We start from the raw sequence: 17,303 nt of genomic DNA, 5'->3' as shown, positions 1-17,303 counted from the left end.
AGGAAAACTCCAGAGAAAAGCTTTAGGAGGATGTAAGAATGAAAAGAGGATAATAAGAAAACTACGAAAAGGAAACCCAAAGAAAGGGATGCAGAAAGAAAAAATAAGAATGAGTAAAGAAAAATTATGAAGAGGAATGTTGCATGGTACGAGGAGCTAGACATAATAATAATAATAAAACAATGAAAAGGTTAAAAAAAGAGATGAAAAAATAAAATGAAAAGACACGAGAGAAGAAATATGAGGAAAACAAGGAAGTTGCAAAAGATACGCGAATGATAGAAAAGTAAGATTCTAAGAAAGGGATAAAGAAAGGAAGACAGAAGAGATGGAATAGAAAGAATAAGACGAAAACTAAATAAGAATTGCACCGGAGAGGTGGAAATAACACAGGGACAAAAGGAATACAAATAAATTGTAGAGAAAATGGAAAAAGAATTAAAGTAAGGGATGAAGAAAAGACAAGAAAAAAAACGAAAAGGAACAAGAGAAAATTGTCAAGAAAACTGGAGAGAGGTAGAAATAACACAAGAATAAAAGAAAGAGAAGTAAATCGAGAAGAATAAACGTTTCAAGAAAGGGATGGGGAGAGAAAGACAGGAAAAGGAAAGGGAGAGGGAATGAAGGGAAAACTGGCGAGGAAACCTGTAAGAGGAGGTATAAGAATGACACTCTATCAAGGCGAGGGAGGTTCATGGGGACAGGAGCGATAGCCACCCCTTTTGTAGACTCCCTCCTGAAGCCTCTACATAACCTAACCTAACCTAACCTCATTACATTACTCAAACAAGACTTTTATGTGATGGTGTTCGGTGCACAAAAGAATATTAGTTGGGCTTGTGTCTCTTTCTTCCATATTCCCATTCGTTCAATCTGATACATGCTACAGCCACACGCGCGGGATTCTGGCCTTCGCGCCTCTTATGTAGATTATGCATAGAATAGCAATCCGCATAAGTTAATATCCCGAGAAGATAAGTTAGTGTGATTGGCTGTTGTTGGGTTTGTGCGCTACGTCACGGGGATCCCAGCCTCCCATTGGTCCGGGAGGCGAGCGAGGGGAGGCGAGGGGCTCAACTTCGTCCTAAGCGTCAGTCTTCGAGCGACCACACCGACAGAAGGGCGAGTGGTGCACGACGGTGGCTCGCAGCAGGCACGTGTTTCTCACAATCGCTCCTCCACCGGCCACGTCAGGGGGTGAGGACTCCTTCCGCCGCTGCGAGAGAACTGTTCCAAGGGCGCCCTAGTCTCCTCGCAGCACCGGCGCCCTCCTGCATGCCGGGAACAGCGCCAGCCATTTCAAGACAGTGATTAATAGAAAGACTCGGTGCAGCCTCGGCAGTTATGTAACAGCTACCCGCCGGCGGGATGACAGTGTGTGTGGGACAGTGACCGAGTGACAGTGCCGGAGACAGTGCCAAGGTGCCATCATGGGCGGCCTCCTCGGGCGTCTGTGGGCGGCGGTGACGAGGAGGAAAAACTTTGAACTCCCCTCTCCTGGCCTCCAGCCTCTCCTGACCCCGACTGACCTCACCTTTATCGGTAAGCTAACCCCTTCACCCCATCAACACTTCTCATAACACTCAGACATGAAAACAACAACAACAACCCCTCGTTCGCTTATATCGTTAATATCTACTTGAAATCCACAGAGAAACCGAAATAGTTGAAAATAATGAAAACTCCACAAAAATCAGAGAAGCCTCCGCGGCAGGGGAACAAAGCGCCCAACACGGGGCCGGACAGTGATTGGTGGTGCCGATTTTTCCTCGACAGACTGATAATCCCGCGTGAAAATTACTAGATTTTCCGGGATTAGTGGCCTTGATGGAGATGACGGGGCGCTGGGAGAGCTTCCAAGCGGTGCGGAGTCGTGTGGGCTGACTGGTGGACAAGGAATCTAATGGGAAAATGGAAGGAAAGGAACGAAAAAGGAGAGAGAAAAAAAAAACATTACCGCTGTCATGACTTGGGCGACGAGACAGGAAGTTGAGAGAGGATAAGGGCGAGATGGAAGAAGCTGGTGAAAAGGCTGCGAGATAAGAAGTGATTAACAGGTGAGAGGAGAGGGTGGGAAGGCGTGCTGATAAGGAACTTTTAATATTCAACTGATGACGGAACGCGAGGCGGGCACACGGTTATTACATATGCAGAGGTAAAGGGACTTTTAAAGTGAAGCGTTAGAGAGAGAGAGAGAGAGAGAGAGAGAGAGAGAGAGAGAGAGAGAGAGAGAGAGAGAGAGAGAGAGAGAGAGAGAGAGAGAGAGAGAGAGAGAGAGAGAGAGAGAGAGAGAGAGAGAGAGAGAGAGAGAAAAAGAGAGATCCAGATACAAATTCTTTATTCCACCAGGATTGATTATTAATTACAATAATCACACCTTTGTTATGTGGATCTATCGGATGAAAAGGAAGTTATATGAAAAGTCACATCATATTGAATAAGTAAGTAAAAGAGAAAAACAGACAGACAGACGGACAGAGAATAGACACAAACAAATATATAAAGAAAAAATACAGGCAGACAGAGAACGACATACAGACGGACAGTTAGATAAACAGGAGAACACATACACACACACACACACACACACACACACACACACACACACACAAGTATAAAAACAGGCAGAGAGAGAGAGAGAGAGAGAGAGAGAGAGAGAGAGAGAGAGAGAGAGAGAGAGAGAGAGAGAGAGAGAGAGAGAGAGAGAGAGAGAGAGAGAGAGAGAGAGAGAGAGAGAGAGAGAGAGAGAGAGAGAGAGAGAGAGCTGGGAACGGAAGCAGCCTGTCCACCAGAGATAAAAGACAGTAATGCATTAGACAGCAGTAAGAAGGGAGCCACTCCGGGGAACAAAGGGGAGGCGATTCAAAAACTGTTAATCGATGGGACATGAAAGGCGGGCAGGATAAAAGAGATGACAAAACAGACTTCTCTGATAAACGGCCAAGCCACTCAATAACTTATACCACAATGAATTAAACAAAAAAGTATTAGAAGTTACAAAATCAAGGGAGGTTAAATATATACTGATACTAATTTGAGAAATAGCACAAAATCACGAATTCTCCTTAACCACAATGAATTCGAGAGAGAAAAATTTCGCCAGACTCTATTGGAAGTTACAAGGAAGATAAAAAAGATATACTGATACTGATTTGAGAGATAAGACACAGAATCTCGGGTGCAAAATAAAAAAAAAAAAAACTCGTAATTAGAGAACTGTTTTCATACTGGCTTGCAATTAACAACTTTATTTGTGGGGAACGAAAAACGCGTGGCTGCTAAGAGAATGAGTGATGATAGCCGCGAGATTGAGGCCACGAATAGGTTCATTAACCAAAGAAAGAAACATTAACCTATCGAAGAGGAGAGAGGGAAAAGATGCACGGGCTCTTTTGATTGCGCCACGGATGAAAGGAGCGCAGGATGAACTACTTAACCTGACGGAGAGAACATCATCGAAACAAAGCGGTACATTTTAACGAAATCGAACAAAAGATGGATGACCCGTTAAAGTTTTGCATCAAGACCGAAATAAAAACAAAGATCAATTCTAACGTGGCTTAAAAAGGAAAGATGAACGCCAATACACAAAGCAGTATAGAATTGAGTATTTGAGATTTAAAACTAAAGTGAAAAGAGGTAAACTATAATGGAAACTCGACTATAAATCAACTAAGCATCAGAAGAAATGTAACATATCAAAGCAGAACTCGAATACAAACACCACTTTAACACCTGAACATGTAATAATGATAATGCATAAAAACTGCAAGGACAGAGAAACAGGAAACAGGTTGTCACCATGAAACAGACGCAACAAGTAAAAAAAATAAAAGAATCAAAAAGATAAACTCAAACAAGCATAATATAATATAAACAAATGCCAGTAATACAGAAACAAAATATAACGTATAACAACAGAGAAACTCGAACACTAATGATGAAACAACAACAACGTTGCATAATAATTGAAACAAACTCTGATAACAAATAAAAAGAAAAACACACAGAACAGAAAAACAAAATATAGCACATAACAAAAGAGAAACTCGAATACGCTGTCAACTTTAAACAAACACTGATAACGCAATACCAACTTAGCATAATAAAAACAAACACCAATAACAGATACGAAAGAAAGCAAACACAACAGTAAAACAAACCATAACTGATACAACAACAAGAAACTCGAATAGCATCTTAGAACATAAACAAACACTGAAAACAGACACAAAAGAAATCATACAAAACAACAACAACAACAAACAACAACAAACAACAAAACATATACAACAATAGAAAAACCCAATAATACCAACACAATATAATCTAAACAAACCCTGATAACAAATGCAAAAGAAAAACATACAGAAAAAAACAGGAACACCCAACCTATCCCAACCCACCACCACCACCACCACCACCACCACCACACTCACGCACTCGAAACAGTCAATACGAAAACACTCACAAATCTCGGGTGCGGGCCATCGGAAGGGGCGCTAACGTGATTCTGAGCGGCACTAAATTCCAAACGCAGCCGGAGGGATAAACAAACCGACAAAAAATATGCCAATAACGCACGTGAATGGCCGAACGAGAGTCATTACGAGGCGTGGTGAGGCCATTCGCTATCCTAGACAGAACTTGAGGCAGAGTTTGAGTGTTTGATGGTGATTGTGATGCTGCAAGATTTACTTTCCCATTCCTACTTAATGTTCTCCCCAACTCTGTTCTTTATGCTCCTGACGATCTTTTATTCTCTCTCTCTCTCTCTCTCTCTCTCTCTCTCTCTCTCTCTCTCTCTCTCTCTCTCTCTCTCTCTCTCTCTCTCTCTCTCTCTGTTCCCTACCTACCTATCTCCGTTTGGCCATCATTCATATAGTCTTAATAGCTTCCTTCTTTCCTTCTTCTTTTCTTCCCTTCCTCCTTCTCCTCATCTTCATCTTTTTTTTTCCTTTTCTCATCGTACTGTTCATCATATATCTTTCTTTACTTCCATTTCTCCCAACGTCGCTCCTTTCATCCTACCTTTATTACGTTATTTGCTGAGGTGTGTTTCGGCCACGCTCTCTCTCTCTCTCTCTCTCTCTCTCTCTCTCTCTCTCTCTCTCTCTCTCTCTCTCTCTCTCTCTCTCTCTCTCTCTCTCTCTCTCTGTTCCTCTTCTATAATTCTTGCTTATCATCAACGTACTGCATATTCCCCCTCCTTCCACTCCTCCTCCTCTTCTTTCTCCTCTTTCTCCTCCTCCCTTTGTCCTCAGCGGTTTGTCTTCCCTCACTCTTCTCCTCCCCCTCGACGCGCCCAGCCATACGCGACACCTGGCCATTAAGCTTGCCTCTCTTTCCCACCTGGAGAACGAAATGGATGGCCTCACACGCGCGGCTCTATAGCGCTACCTGGCCCATCAAGGGAGGTGACCGAGGGGCGTTTGTCTCGAGCTGCGAGGACGGATATTGCGAGATGTGTTGACAAGCTGGATGGACGGCACGTAGGTAGATGAGAGCCTGTCTAGACACGTATTGTTCTCGCTTCGTCTGGGTATTTATTGAAGTGTGTTAAAGAAGGAGAGAAATGCGTCACTTCACCGGCCAAGATCAGGAAGTTAGTGTGTGTCGTTGAGGAGTGAATGTTGCTTTATTATTAATAGACATCCACGTGGCATTGCTCTTACCTCTTCATTAGATGCTAGAAAAATAATTAACAACTTGCATCGCTTCACCAGGTAATGTCAGCCAGGTGATGTGTGATGCTCAGAGGTTAATGTCACTTTATTATTTATGGAAATGTAGGTAAACTTACTAATACTTGGATTTATCTGTGCTTTTATTGGGTACAGGAGAAATAATAACTATCAGTCAAGGTCAGTAAATTGATGTACGATGAGCAGAAGGAAACGTCGCTTTTTATTAATAGAAATCCATGTGAACTTAGTGATATCTGAATTTAAATATGTTTTACAAGGTGCATAAGAAATAATAACAATGCACGTCACTTTATCAGTCAATGTGAGACAGTGTAATGTTCATTGGCAAAGGTCACCTTATTAATCAAACTCCACCTGTATTCACCTGTGTTTGTTAGGTGCAGGTGAGATATGTAGCGAGAGAAACACGTCACTTCATTGGAGAGGATCAGGTGATATGTGAAGTCAAGAGGCAAGAGTCACATTATCGTTAATTGGAATCCAGATAAACTTATTCACACCTGTATTCACCTGTGTCTATAAGATACAGGTGAGATATGTACCGAGAGAAACACGTCAGTTTACTGGAGGATTTCAGGTGATGTATGATGTTAAGAGGCAAACAAGAGCATACTATTAATCGAAACTCACAAGGGTTTATACCTGGATTTACCTGCGTGCCAATTAAGTGCAGGTGAAGTGTGTACTGCCGGAAGAGCATCAGTCTACCGGCCAAGGTCAGAGACGCGACGTGCGCAGCTGACCAAGACCACACGTCATTACTGGTGATTGAGTTCCACGTGGATTCACCTGTGTCTCTATTACTGGCCAGGTGAGATGTGTGACTGTCGGGAGCACGTTGCCACTTTAGCGAGAATTGAGTGACAGCAACACCTGCCTAAAGGGAGACTTGTGGCTTGACTGGGGCCAATAATCGGATTGCCTTCGCTTCCCTCTTTTCCATTAGAGCCACGAATACACTGATGCCCCCTTTATGTGACACTCCTACTCACTCCAGACTCACTTTCTCTCTCTCTCTCTCTCTCTCTCTCTCTCTCTCTCTCTCTCTCTCTCTCTCTCTCTCTCTCTCTACCCCTAAACTAATTCTACAGTCATTTTATTCATCCATTTCCTTAATTTTCTTCTTCTTCTGTCTGTTTGCTCTCTCTCTCTCTCTCTCTCTCTCTCTCTCTCTCTCTCTCTCTCTCTCTCTCTCTCTCTCTCTCTCTCTCTCTCTCTCTCTCTCTCTCTCTCTCGTCCATAATCCCACCAAAAGGCTTCCCGGCACCTGAACCTTTGCCGAGGGAACCACTTTGTCTATCCTTCTCTTGGCGGTGCATTCAATTGCAGACACATTTGTGTGTTCTCATCCCTCTTGTTTTAGTATTGATACCTTGTTTGCTCCAGCTATTCTCTCTCTCTCTCTCTCTCTCTCTCTCTCTCTCTCTCTCTCTCTCTCTCTCTCTCTCTCTCTCCGGCCTGGGAAGAACAAACATTTAGACTCAAAAGGTATAAAGAGATGAATAAGTTCTCTGCTTCCATGTTCATTCTCTCTCTCTCTCTCTCTCTCTCTCTCTCTCTCTCTCTCTCTCTCTCTCTCTCTCTCTCTCTCTCTCTCTCTCTCTCTCTCTCTCTCTCTCTCTCTCGCTGGAAGTCTCGCTCTGTGCATCACAACGGTTTACAAGCACTGATCATCAAAGGGTATGGATGAAGTTCCCTTGCTATTTATACCCACTTTGTTTTGATCACAGGCAAAAATTTCAGCCATGCGAGTGGAGGGTTCGTTCCCGTTTCTCAATCATACTCCATTGTGAGTGAATGTCTCTCTCTCTCTCTCTCTCTCTCTCTCTCTCTCTCTCTCTCTCTCTCTCTCTCTCTCTCTCTCTCTCTCTCTCTCTCTCTCACTGAAGCAGTGACTCATAAATGCAAGGACTTCTCGACACTCAGCCAATTACATTTTTTTTTCCACTTTCAGAAGACAACCTCGTAAGTCTACCGGTAACTGAACAGATGCGTGGAAACAGTTTATCTCATTAAAGCCAATCAGTGTCAGATTATGAAAGGAATTGGTTCACAGTTTACCTCGCATCGTGAACTAGTACGAGTTGATCAATATAAAGATCAATGTACTCGAAACAAGATATTGGTGCCAAATTTCAGGTGATTTAACTTTGAGATCCTCGTACATATGCAGAGTCGTCATGTTTCAAGAATCAATTACTACCACGGCAAGGTACTTGAAATTCCATCCCGTGCTGTGAGAGGAGTACCGGTAATAAAAGAAGCCTTCCTTGATTACGTAACTTCAATATATTTTTATCTCGTGCTGTGAGGGAAGACCCAGCAGTGGAAGAAGCTTTCCTTGGCTAAATGGTGAAATTAAACGGTCGCTACAGCAGAGACAGGTGGGTAGACGCAAAGAGGCGCTGGATTCGTCTGGCAACACCATATCATGTACTGAATGTAGAGAATTAAAAATGAATGAATGAATGAATAAATGCAAAATAAATAATGTTAAGTAAAACGACAAATCTAAAATACAAAAATATTGCACTAGAAAAATTATATATATATATATATATATATATATATATATATATATATATATATATATATATATATATATATATATATATATATATATATATATATATATATATATATATATATATATAATTCTAAGTGTTGTTTTTTTTCACATTGATATAACAAGCACAGAAAGGGATATGAGCAATTACAAGACAGTGATGATAACTTTGTAAGAGAAGATCAAAGCGTGGAAATAATGCTGAAAAAAATCTTCCGTTTGGTCTTGGATGTCATTCATTATCAATGATTCCCAACACAACTGCGTTATATTCAATTAGGTAAGTTTCTGTAATGATGTCTATTCTATGCATGATATCACAAGATCAATGAATGAAAAGGCCGTTGATGGAGTTCTTCGTTATATTTCATGTTCAAACTCAAGCAACTCAGGATGGCAGCAATGCACACCAAGGGTTGTCATCAAGAGCACCGCCTCAGTCTGCCTCAGTCATGCCACCAGTTATTCCTGGAGTCCCGCACGGCTCTGCTTCTGAACCAGTGTTGTTCAAACTGTCTTTATGACACTGATATTGGACTAAAATAACTTTATTTATAATTCAGCATTAGGTACAAAAATAAGAATGTCTGCAATCTCCGACCGCGACATGCAAATCTTCCAGGGAGATTTATGCAAGTGGACATAATAAACCAAAATATGAAAATGAAAACTTGCGTCCAGTACGTCAAAGAATGTATTGTTATGATTACGTTTATTCAAGGATGTTCTCCCATTAAAACAAATACACCGCAGACAATGCTTATACATTAGGTTTTTAGAAAATATTTTCTTCAAAAAATAAAAGAAAAATATAAATTTAAATTAACATGTCAGCTTCAAGGCCACTTGGTTTATGCGATGCAGTCTTGGTCGCCTCGCCATGCAGAGGACCACAAAAACAAGCTGTCCAGCGCAGAGCCGAGAAGATGATCCCGTTTTTGCGTAATAAATCTTATGAGGAGAAGCTGCCACGACGAAACCGGTCTCCGGTAAAGAATGATAAAATACCGAAATAAACTTAAAGAATTTAAGTTGATTCAAATAAGAAGTTTTAATCAGTTAAATATAAAATATAAAGTAATAGGAAAACTGTGATGTGGACAGTTACAACTAAACTTCTGAGTCTCCACTCGGCAAATGTTTTCTTCCCGCTCGCCAATCATCCGTACTAATCACGGAGGAAAGTGATGGTAATCTTTGCTTGTTTGACTCTCTGGTCTGACTGTGTGCAATTCTCTCTCTCTCTCTCTCTCTCTCTCTCTCTCTCTCTCTCTCTCTCTCTCTCTCTCTCTCTCTCTCTCTCTCTCTCTCTCTCTCTCTCTCTCTCTCTCTCTCTCTCTCTCATGCTACAGTGTTTATTATCTCTTTTACCTTCCATGAGTTTATTATTTTTCCACTATTTATCTATTTTTTATATTCTCTTTCATCTTCTCTCTCTTTCCCGTCTTCCTTTATTTCTCTCTCCTTCCTTCCCTTTCCTCTCCACGTCTTCGCTAATAACGGGGTATAATTTCGTTACTGCATGCAAATAATTTTCATTACTTCCTCCCTTTATTTTTATCTCTCATTTAGCAAAAAGATAACAATCACACACAGAATTTCCATTTCTCTCGAGCCCTTCCTCCATCCTCCCTCTCGTTCTAAATCCCTCCCCTATCCCCTCTCCCCTCCACTGCTTCTAATCCTTACCCCTCTTCCACCCTCCACCCCTATCCCATTTAAATGCCTGCCCGTCCATATCCAATTTGGGTTTCATTTGGGTCCATAACAACTAATATATTTCAAATTGATATTCCATGGTATCCGGATGGCTAAATCATACCAGACAATTATATATTTTTTTCTGCATTGTTGCCTGTTATATTTTTTTTTTTGTGGTTTAGATTATTTTTCTTTTGTTGTTACCAGTATTATTATGTTTGTGATTGGTGGGGTTGGTGGTGGTGCTGGTGGTGGTGGTAGTGGCGGTGCTGGTGGTGGTGGTAGTGGCGGTGGTGGTGGTGGCGGTTGTGGTACTGGTATTGATGTGGTAGTATGAAGAGTGTTGTTGCTTGTGGTGGTGGTGGTGGTAGTAGTAGCAGCAGTAGAAGTAGTAGTAGTAATTGCTATTGCTACTGTTTTCGTTGATGATGGCGGTAATTGGCGTCGCAGAAAAGGTGACAGTAGTAGTAGTAGTAGTAGTAGTAGTAGTAGTAGTAGTAGTAGTAGTAGTAGTAGTAGTAGTAGCAGTAGTAGTAGTTGCAGTAGTAGTAGTAGTAGTAGTAGTAGTAGTAGTGGTAGTTGCAGTAGTATGTAAAAAATACTAAAAATATTAACCGTATATACAAATCTACTTAGCAAAATAAATAACAAAAAAAAAAAAAATTATCAAATTCATGCTACACATACATTCTTTAGTAGCAAACATTCATATAACAAAACATGAAAAAAAAAACACACCAACCTGCTTTTGATTACGAAATAATACGGCTTAAAACGTGCTTTTCTGACACATCATTTTCTTTACTCCTTTGTGTCCCTCTTGTGTGTTATTAGCGACAAACTAATGAGACGAGCAGGAGCCATAAATAACACCTGGTAATTAGCCCGCACCTCCCACACTTTCCCGAGACATGCAAGCTGGGAGAAAAAAATGAATTATGAAGGAACAGAACCATGTACTACGCGAGTGAAGGTGATTATAATAGCGAAGCAAATAATGATGATGAAAATGCTAATAGTAATGATAATGATGACGGTGGTGATGAAAATTTTAATAACAGTCCTGGCTACTTTGGTTATTAGCATTTTTATTACCATCATTACCACCACTACTGTAAACACCTTCACCCGTTTTGTACTTGTTTCTGCTCCTTCAGTTCTTACACACACACACACACACACACACACACACACACACACACACACACACACACACACACACACACACACACTCTTCTAATCATCAAAGCTCTTTACTTTAACACTTCTTATCACCAACTGCCACCTCAGAGGGACTTCTTTCTCTTTTTCATTTCCCTTGGCCAGTGACCCTCTTACATAAAAACAAATCTTTCACTCTCACTTTCACTCTTACACCACGAACACACCTCTTCTCTTCCACACTAAGATCCTGCTTGTGTCCCTTTCCACTCCCCTTTACCCTGAGCCGCCGGACAGTGCCAGGTTCTCGTCCACAATGCTCCTCCCTTTGCATCCCCAAGCTGAACTTAATTAATTGTTTGGTCATCAGAGCGCGGTGCCTGCAGGGTCTTGGCATGTGGCGGACACTTCTAAATTATGGGGGAGTAGGTACTGGTGGAGTGGTGTGGAGGACGAGCTGGAGGAGGAAGAGAAGGAAGAGGAGGAGAAGGAGAGGGAGAAGGGATAATAGAGAAGGAAGGGCAGAGAGAGAGAGAGAGAGAGAGAGAGAGAGAGAGAGAGAGAGAGAGAGAGAGAGAGAGAGAGAGAGAGAGAGAGAGAGAGAGAGGGATAATGGTCGTGATATTGAAACAGTACAGGTAGGCGAGAAAGTGGACGAGTGTTGTAGTAGTAGCAGTAGTAGTAGTAGTAGTAGTAGTAGTAGTAGTAGTAGTAGTAGTAGTAGTAGTAGTAGTAGTAGTAGTAGTATCAGGTGGTAGAAATAAAATATATAACGACAATTAGTAGTTGCAGTAAGAGGACTATCGCACACAGCACATTCAACCAGGTATTTACACCCAACGAGGTATTTACACCCAAACCTATGAACAAAAGTACGCAGGATCTAAACAATTATTTTCATCGTCCTCGAGAATTCATTGCAGTTTTCGAATAATTACTGATATCCCTTCTTCGGCAGGAGGGATAAGTGAGCGAGGAGAAGCCTTCCACTGTGCTGTCCTATCTATATGAAGAAGTTAGAGCAGTAAGTGTGGAGTAACGTGATTAAACACTCTGAAGAAGAGGATAAGAAACTGTTTGTTATTCATTATAAGTCCCAAAATCGATATCAAAAACAAAAACAAAATAAAAAGGTCGGATGGCAAGACTTTATCCTCGAAAAGCCCAAAGAATAAATAGAAAAATATTATTAAACCATTTCATCACTCAAAAGTACAGTAAAACTCGTATAAATAACGTCTTTTATCACACAATGCCCAGCAAAATATGTATTATTACCAAAATGTATCAGCAGTCACAAATAACCATTAATGTTGCACTCATCCACATGGCAAGTTGGTCGTGTGGTCGTGTGCTAGATTAACAGTCGTAAGGAAAGCAGAAAACCTGAATATTTTTTTGAGTCGGTTAGTGTTTTGCTCGTCAAAGTTAAATACGTCGTGTGCCGAGTATCTCACTGCGCATACAAGGAGTGAACAGCTAACAGGAATCCAGTACACTTAACAAAATCAGACTTACCTGCCATAACAATGTAATCATCTGGGAGCATTCAGGTGTGTTTGAATGTCTCTCTCCTCAGACTAAACGATCGGCAATTCACTTCAGTGCAATCAAGACGAGGCAAAAATAGAAAAAAAAAATGCAATTATGTAGATGGAAAGTGAGCGAAAAAGAGACGCTAAATTGACAGTAGTAATATCTCAATTTCTCAAGACTATTACACGTTCCCTTCACTTCATAATTCCCTGGGCAGCCTTCCCCACGACTCTTCCTTAATTAATCTGGATACAGGGTCCGCAGGCTAATTTCACCGTAAGAAAAAACTAACTTTTCTTCGGCGAGTAGGAGTAGAAAGAGGAGGAGGAGGAGGAGGAGGAGGAGGAGGAGGAGGAGGAGGAGGAGGAGGAGGAGGAGGAGGAGGAAGGAGGAGGAGGAAGAGGAGGAAGAGGAGGAGGAGGAGGAGGAAGAGGAGGAGGAAAAGGAGGACGAGGAGGAAAAGGAGGACGAGGAGGAGGAGGAGGAGGAGTATTAAGAAGAAGAAGAAGAAGAAGAAGAAGAAGAAGAAGAAGAAGAAGAAAACAACAAAAACAACAACAACAACAACAACAACAACAACAACAACAACAACCAGAAAGACAACTAGAAGTAAAATGGGGAAGCTAAATTAGGAGAAGGACCAGGAAGAAGAAAAGAGAGGAGAAACATGAAGAGAGAGAGAAAGAGGAAGCGGAAGAGGAGGAGAAGACGAAGGAGAAACGTCACACAGGACAAGGAAGAGGAAGATGAAGAAAATTAGAAGCAGAATGATAAGGAGGACACCCAAACAAGAATCAGAATTAAATGAAGAGTAAGAGGAGGACGAGAAGCAAGAGGAAGAGTAGACGGCTGAAGAGAAGGAGGAGGAGAAGAAAGAGGAGGAGGAAAGCTGAAGAAAAGACGGTATATAAAGTTTATGAGGCGGTGTTTGCTGGCGAAATGAAGCCTATGATTTGGAAGAACAAACACCATCCCTTCCCTCGCAGCCAGGACGAGAGAAGGAGAGACAGAAGGACAGGAAGAGAAGGACTAAGAAAAGGAGAGAAAGAGGGAAATAAGGAGAGGAAGAGAAGGACTGAGAGAAGGAGAAAGGGAAACAGAAAGACTGAGAGAAGGCAAAAGGGAGAGAGAGAATGAGAGGAAGAGAAGGATTGAGAGAAGGAGAGAAAGAGAGATTTAAGGAGAGGTAGAGAACTAAGGAAACTAAAAGGAACTAAAGGGAAAAAGAATGAGAGGAAGAAAAGAGACTAGGAGTAGGAGGGAAAGAGAGAGACAGGATAGGAAGAGAAGAACTAAAAGAAGAGAGAGAGAGAAAGAGAATTAGAGGAATAGAAGGACTGGAAGCAGGAGAGAAAGGGAGCCATAAAAAGAGGAAGAGAAGAACTGAGAGAAGACGAAAGGGAGAGAGAAAGAAAGGAAGAGTAGGACTGAGAGAAGAAGAAAAAGAGAGACATAAGAAGAGGAAGAGAAGGACTAGGAGATGGAAAGAGACATAAGAAGAGGAAGAAAAGGACTGAGGAAAAGAGAAAGAGAGAATGAAAGGAAAAGGAGGACTGGGAGAAGGAGAGAAAGAGAGACATAAAAAGAGGAACAGTACTAAGGGAATGAAGAAGGGAGAGATAATGAAAGGAATAGAAGGCCTGGGAGAAAGAGAGAAAGAGAGACATAAGGAGAGAACGAGGACAGGGAGGAGAGAAGGAGAATTAAGCAGAGGAGGAAAATTTGCAGACAGGGAGAAATGGAGTACAGAGCGAGAGAGAGAGAGAGAGAGAGAGAGAGAGAGAGAGAGAGAGAGAGAGAGAGAGAGAGAGAGAGAGAGAGAGAGAGAGAGAGAGAGAGAGAGAGAGCAGATGAGGACTAAAGGAATATAGACGCCTGGTAACGCAAGAGAAGCAGAGAGGAGGAATAAGAAAATACACTAAAGAAAGGATGAAATAAGAATTGAACAAATGAAAACAAGGGAAGAAGCAAAATAACAACCAAACATAGAAAACGGAAGAAAGAAACAAAAGAACTCGTAACAATGAAAGGAAGTAACGAAAAAATGCAGAAGAGAATGAAAAAAAAAATAGAAGGGAGAGGAGAAGGGGAGGGGAAGAAGTACGGACAAATGAAGAGCAACAACAAAAGAAGAGAATAAAAGGAATGGAGAACGAAGAAGGGCAAGAGAAATGAAGTGAAAGAGAGAGGGGAAGGGAAGGAGAGAGAGAGAGAGAGAGAGAGAGAGAGAGAGAGAGAGAGAGAGAGAGAGAGAGAGAGAGAGAGAGAGAGAGAGAGAGAGAGAGAGAGAGACGAACAACAAACGAAGAGAAAGTTAAGAATAGAAAAATAAAACACACGAAGTGGAATGACGGAAAGAAAGGAAGGGAAGAAAGAGAAGAGGGGAATAAGAAAAAGTGAAGGAAAAATGGTAGGAGAGCATGGGAGAGAAATTAAGTGAAAGAAAGAAGAAAGAAAAGAATAAAAGAAGTAAAATGAAAGAAGGAGGAAAAAAGAGAATTGGCAACATACATAACAAGAGAAAAAGTGAAAGAAAAAAAAAAAAAGAAATGAAAAGACATGAGAAGGAAGGAAGAGAACAGGAAGGAAAGACAGCAAATGAAATAAAGGAAGGAGAAAGGGGAGAATGAGAAGAGGAAATTAAATAAATAGAAAGAGAAAGAAAAGAAGAGAAAATAAAGAGGGGAAGGCAAGTATGGAAGTAGAAATTAAATGAAAGAGAAAGGAAGGAAGAGAGAGAAGAAAGAGGAGAAGAGAAAGAGAATGGGAAGCAGAGATATCAACTAAATTAAAGTGAAGGAGAGAGAAACGTAAAGAGAGAGACGAGGAAGACAAGGAGAAAGATGAGGAGGGGAAATGAAGGAAAGAGAAACTTAAGAGAGACAGGAAGAGAAAGAGAGGGACGAAGAGGGAGAATGGAAGAAAGAGAAACGTAAGGTAAGAGAAAGACAAGGAAGAGAAGGAGAGGAGGATGAAGGGGGGAAATGAGAGAGAGAGAGAGAGAGAGAGAGAGAGAGAGAGAGAGAGAGAGAGAGAGAGAGAGAGAGAGAGAGAGAGAGAGAGAGAGAGAGAGAGAGAGAGAGAGAGAGAGAGAGAAAAGAAAGGGAGAGAAAATGAAGTAAAGAAAAAGATGAAGAAGGAAAGTGAAAGAAAACAAACTTGAGAGAGAGGAGAATGAGAAAAGTGGGGAGGGGAAAATAAAGGAAGAAAAGCATAAGTACAGAAACGAGAAAGAGGAGAAAGATGATGGGAAATGAAAGGAAGAGAAACTTGAATGACACAGGAAGAGAAGGAGAAAGATGAAGGGAAATGAAAGTAAAAAAAAAAAAACGTAAGGAGAGAGAAAGACAGGAAAAGGAAGAGAAGAAAGATTAGGAAGTAAATGAAGGAAAGAGAAACGCAGCAAGAGACGAAGAGCAAGATGAAGATGAGGAGGGGGAAGACGGGAGGCAGGCGTGATCAAGGAAGACCCACGACCACAGGAGGCAGGCAGGAACAGGCCGTGCTATCGCCCCTCTCACTGCAACGAGGCAGCACTTCCAGCCAACACGCGCCTGGGATATGCTACAAGGGGCAATACGAAGCTATGACCGCCTCGCCGGCCTCCAGGAATGCAACAGACGCAAAGCAACACACGCCAATGCAACACACCCCTATGTATCACAGCAATAATGACGCAACATGCAACACACTTTAATGGATGCAACTCAATTCAATGCAACTAGAAGCCATTGTAATATCTTAACACATGATATACGCAATATTTGACGAAATGCAATACAATGGTAACAGGAAGTACTGCGACACGAGAGAGAAATAAAGGCGTGACATGAAAGGCTTAAAACTTAAAAGGCCTGTGCTCTTAAACGCCTTTGTTCTTTCATCAGGAATATTTTCAAAGGCCACAGAGGTGATTAGTCAGGTTTTCATTGATGTTTTCCCCCATTGATGGTGCGGAATTATTGTTAAGTCTTCAATGAAATCATGAAAATACCCTTAAAAATCCAATCACTTTTACTATATTTAATTCCCAGACATGAAAAATTTGGTTTTCATTGCTGTTTTTCTCACTTTTTTTTCGGTTTTACGTCCAGTTTCCGTAGTCAGTCAGGGATAGAATGGAGTCTCTTACGAAAGACTGATTTGGTTCTTGTAGCATGTAGCTCACACACTTACATTACACTATACCTACATGCAGAAATACACGTTGTCCCTCACATTTCGTTTTCTCTCACACACCTCTCACATTCCATTTTCTCTTACACACCATATCCCCTCTCTGCTTTTCCAAACACAAACTTTTATATATATTTTTCTTTCTACATACATTCTCCACTACACAACACACATAAAAGTGAACACACACACACACACACACACACACACACACACACACACACACACACACACACACACACACACACACAATTACACTACACCTACATGCACAAATACATCTTCTTTCACATTCCGTTTTCTCTCACACACCTCTCACATTCCATTTTCTCTTACACACTATATCCACTCTCTGCCTCTCCCAAATACAAACTTTTACACCCTTCCTACCCTCGGACAGTGGCCAGGATTCGAGCCCATACATCTGAGGACATCTTGGCCCCAAAAGTGTCCGG

General features: G+C 41.5%; 1 protein-coding gene across 1 annotated transcript in view; it reads left to right on the top strand.

The window, feature by feature from the left end:
• The first annotated feature begins 709 nt into the window (after positions 1-709).
• The window catches only part of LOC135091471 (high affinity cationic amino acid transporter 1-like), a 94,746-nt gene continuing 78,152 nt past the window's right edge, over positions 710-17,303 (top strand). The window contains exon 1 of the mRNA XM_063989130.1: positions 710-1,542. The gene's annotated coding sequence lies outside the window, so the exon portion shown is untranslated. The remainder of the gene's footprint in view (positions 1,543-17,303) is intronic.

Source organism: Scylla paramamosain, chromosome 37 (assembly GCF_035594125.1).
Source record: "Scylla paramamosain isolate STU-SP2022 chromosome 37, ASM3559412v1, whole genome shotgun sequence".
Lineage (NCBI taxonomy): Eukaryota > Metazoa > Arthropoda > Malacostraca > Decapoda > Portunidae > Scylla > Scylla paramamosain.
The sequence above is the reverse complement of the archived record's forward strand: the minus strand, read 5'-3'. Positions and strand labels throughout refer to the sequence as shown.